Source organism: Rhinopithecus roxellana, chromosome 14 (genome assembly GCF_007565055.1).
Source record: "Rhinopithecus roxellana isolate Shanxi Qingling chromosome 14, ASM756505v1, whole genome shotgun sequence".
Classification (NCBI taxonomy): Eukaryota; Metazoa; Chordata; class Mammalia; order Primates; family Cercopithecidae; genus Rhinopithecus; species Rhinopithecus roxellana.
Genome location: NC_044562.1, coordinates 130,978,954 through 130,983,504, shown reverse-complemented (window position 1 = coordinate 130,983,504; position 4,551 = coordinate 130,978,954). Strand labels below are relative to the sequence as shown.

Sequence of the window (4,551 nt, the reverse complement as noted above, 5' to 3'; positions counted from 1 at the left end):
GGAAATTGCTGCTGAAGGAGTTTTACTGCTTTTATGCAAATGAAAATATCATATTCTTCTCCTTAAAGGGTTTCTCTTCCTGATGTGGATCCACAACAATCATAAAGGACCTCAGCCTCATCGACTTTTTAAAAATATATTTTGGAATCTGATAAATTGCTTATGCACTGCCAACTATGCATGAAATGAGATCTGGAACTGCAGACATTCTTGCTCTTTTTTAACAAGGCCCCACTGGGTTCAAGCAAATTGCGCAGAGTAAGAGTCAATGCTGACCCTTCTGTGGCACCAAGAGAGTGGACCTGGAGAGGCATTCACACCCCTTGAGCTAGCTCTAAGCATGTAGGGGAAAGCTTGCCTTAGGGCATAATATTGACTTCATTCATTTGGTTCTTGGTTTCTAGAAATTTCTGATTCCTTTTATTTTTCAGAAGAGGTGAGAGAGAGTGGAGTCATCCAAAAACACCCTTCGAGTAGACACATATAATTAACTATGACAACTATTCTGGGCGACAAAATGAGAAGGAAGCAGGAAGAGCTGTATTTCTGCTCCATAACAAAGTGTGATGATTACCTTGAAGAAAAATACTTGTGCAATTATTTGAGTTTCAGGCTGAACTACTCATTTCTCTTATGGAATGTCAGTTTTATCTGAAAGTACAAAAGAGAGACAAACTATACGAATTCAGAGTTAAGCTTTTAGGATTTGCCATAAAAATGAACAACATGAGTCTTTCATTTCTAGGAAAATGAGTGATGATATTTTTTGCCAGTGGTAAAATCCAAACTTTCAAGGGAAAATTTGAATTTTGGAAAACTTATTTCCATCACCATGAGCTTACTAGCTTCATAATATTTAGAGTGTTCTCTGATGAAATTGGTGGTATTAATAATAAATGTGATTTTTTGATGTTGTAAAATGAAATGTGTCAATATTTTAAAAACCTGCATAATTCAGTGAACCAATATTTTCCAAGACACCACGATATTATGAAATCATGATTAGTTAAAAGATACATTCAAAATACCAAATGGGCTAATGGATTGTAATATAACAGAGTACGAAAAGCTTATTGATATGGTTTCAGATTCCACACAACTAACCTTTAAGACACTACTACTTGTTGAGTTTTGGTATACTATCAAAAAAGAATATCTACAATCATCTGAAAAGCTATTAGAATTCTTCTTACTTTTCCATCTACATATTGGTCTGAGGCCACATGTCCTTCACATATTTTCATAAAACAACATACAGCAAATTGAGCCCAGAAGCAGACATAGAAATCTACATCTACCTATCTTTTTTTTTTTTTTTTTTTTTTTTTTTTTTTTGAGATGAAGTCTTGCTCTGTTGCCCAAGCTGGGGTGCAGTGGTGTACAATCTTGGCTCACTGCAACCTCCGCCTCCCGGGTTCCAGTGATTCTCCTGCCTCAGCTCCCAAGTAGCTGGGACTACAGGCACGTGCCACCACACCAGGCTAATTTTGTATTTTAGTTTCACTATGTTGGCCAGAATGGTCTCGAACTCCTGACCTCGTGATCTGCCCGTGTAGGCCTCCCAAAATGCTGGGATTACAGGCATGAGCCACCACGCCCGGCCATCTACCTATCTTTTATGAAGCCAAACAGAAACAGGATTTAGGCTCACAGAGGTTCTCAGAGACTAATTATTGAATTGGTTCACGTATTAAAATAAACCTAGAAGACCTTTGCCAATAATCTTTTCTTGTGGACACTGTAGAAATTAAAGTTATTTCAGGAGCTCATGAGGAGTCTCATATTTTTCAAGAAGAAAACTTGATTCTATACCCAGGGAAGTCATGTAGTAGTGGTAAACCCAAGATTCCTAGGCACCAGCTGGCCAGTGCCAGTGAGGTCAAATGAACATTAAGCCTTACCTAGCTCATTAAGCCCCACCTGCACACTTCAGAACCTCAGCATATTCTCTTCAGGGTCTTGCACTCCCTCCATGCCACCAGTGTTTCTGAAACTTTCAAAATGTTTTTCGTTTGTGTTTGTAAGTCAGTTAAGTCTGCTAGGAGTCTGTCCTGCTGTATGTAGCTCAAGGCACAGCTATGTTGTTAATGCTTTCCCTCTGGCTAACTAAAAGCCAGATTTTTCTTTTTTAAAAATTGTGGAATCTGATGGGCTTCATGTCATTGCCTTCAAGTGGCGTCAGTCACCATTGCTTGAAGAATGCTTAGAGGATGTTCTTTTACTAGGAGATGGCAGTGTAGTGAGTATCGCAGCAAGGATTATGAGCTATGAAATAGGAAAAGACCAGCTACTTGTTCAAGACCATGAGGAAAAAGGAGATAGGTGAATGTAGCTTCAAAGTAAAACTAGGCACTGGTGGAGGCTGTGTGTAGGATCTAGCTTAGCACTTAGTGACTGGGGGAGGATGTTAGTGGGGAAGTGATGAGGTGAGGAACTGAACTTCCACAGAGGATGTGGCTAAGCTAGAAATCTGGCTTGTGAAAATGTTCTGGTAATATAAAATTTTTCAAGGGAAAATGTGGTTCCCATGACTTCAAGATGTCCCTAAAGTATTTATAAAGTTGGTTAAAGAGGCCGCAGCCCAAGGGTCGGATGCTTCCCCCTTATCAAGGTTTACCTGACAGAAGTCCCATTCCCTCCAACCTTGCCATTCATCAGGAGATAATAAAACAGTGACTGTTTAATGAGTGCCTCCTCCCAGAAAAGAGAGCTGTCCTGAATGAGCAGGAAATTTGAGAAGCAGGTTTGAAATAGGCAAGAATTTCAGAACTCCTAACAGCTGAAAATAGTTGCCAACCCCACTTACCCTGAGTCATATGCCTGATCTGGAGATTGAACCACTTTCTTCTATTTCTCCTATTCTCAATTATCTTTATTTTTAAAATCACATTTGAAGGAAAGAATCTTCTGAAAATCAAAAATCTTAGAAAACACTCTTTGTTCCCCGGTGTATGGATAGGATTTGGGGTAATAAGCTTATTTTAGTAGTTCGATAAATACAATATCCACTATGAAAATGAGTATGACTCAGAGAGTTTTTTATCATAATTAAAAATTATTTTAAATGATCAATGCTAAAATTTATTTGCATTAGTGTGGACAAATACAATTTGATTAGACCTAACCTTCAGAGATCAATTTTCAGACACTGTGACCAAACTTTTGTGGTGTTCTTTGAATTAGAGGAGGTAGAATACACCATAAAGCATATCTAAAAAATATATATAAGTCAGCATTATGGATATGATGACTAACAAGGCAGTTTTCCAGGCTTTGTCTAAAAATAGTGAAGCTCAATTATTATCTTTGTAGTGCCTAGCAGTTTATTATTTGTGGGCCAAGTATTTGTAGATGTCATTAGAATGGCTATTAATAGTTTGGTGATTTCCACAGATAACCTAAAAATGAGAAATGGATATCATAGCAGCTGAGCAGAATGGTAATTGGGGTACCTGGGGACTTTTCTTGCATATCTCCATTAGCAGAATGGAACATTTAAAGGCACACTGCACACTCGGTTGTAGTTCGAGATAGCTGAGTCTCAAAGATGACCCTGAGCTTCTTATGTGGGATGAGGGTGAACATGTGCAATTTGAGTACAATAAAGAACATATGCAACTGTGTTAGAAACACAGAACATGAAACCATTCACTATTCCTCCCTTATTCCACCTAAGTGAAAAAATGGTAGCTCTCCCCCAACATCATCTTCAAATCCATTCCATTCCCTTCTCAACAAAGCAGCCCCCGCTGAATCTTGTCTGGATACTGTGGAGGCAGAAGGTAACAGGAAAGAGGAGAAAGCAAGTTAAAAGGATGTGATGGTGAGAGAAAGAAAAGACCCATGATGGGCCATCATGGTAAGAAGTGTGACTACTTAGAGCAGAAGCAGAAGGCTCAGATTCAGAAGGCAGGTAGCTTGCTGGCTTGAATCAAGCCTAGATCACACTTCCTCTGACCTGAATTAATAGACAGAAGTTTTGCAATAGCCTTGATCATGGATAGCAGATAGATTTCTTCTGGAATACTGGTGGCATTTGATGGGCAATGTATCTGGCATACTGTGTTAAAATAGATTTTAAAGCTAAATTTGGGCTGAGGGGGAGAGAAAGTTGTGATTCATTAACAATATCTACCACGGACATAACCAGGGAGATTACAACATGTGACAGATTTACCACCTCTGCTCCACATGGGTCTGGGTAGCCTGCCAAATGTGTGACTTCTTCTTTCCACATTCTTAGGTTCTAAGGTCACCTTGATGCTTGGTGGCATTGTCTGTTTTAAGAGGTTGGCATGTGTATGACAATTTTTGCATAAGACTATTGCTATATTTTTCTGTCCTTCCATTTCTAGAAAGCACAGGGGATTCAAGTCTCCATGTTCATTTTCACAGTCCTCTTCATTGATCCTGTTCCCAGAATAATTTTTCTAAGACTATTCCAGAGATGCCTTACATCAGTCTCTGTATTCTTGCAAATGAATGACAAGGACAAAAATGAAACTATTATGAAAGAGAAAAGACTCAGGAGGATTCTTTCCCTAGGCCCTG

General features: G+C 38.9%; 1 long non-coding RNA gene across 1 annotated transcript; it reads right to left on the bottom strand.

Moving 5' to 3' along the window:
- Window positions 1–222: 222 nt before the first annotated feature.
- On the bottom strand, window positions 223–4,217 carry LOC115893185. Its single transcript, XR_004053126.1, has 3 exons — window positions 4,181–4,217; window positions 1,902–1,987; window positions 223–651 (listed from the first exon to the last, which is right to left on the bottom strand). It is a non-coding gene; the product is annotated as an uncharacterized LOC115893185 (long non-coding RNA).
- Window positions 4,218–4,551: the final 334 nt, after the last annotated feature.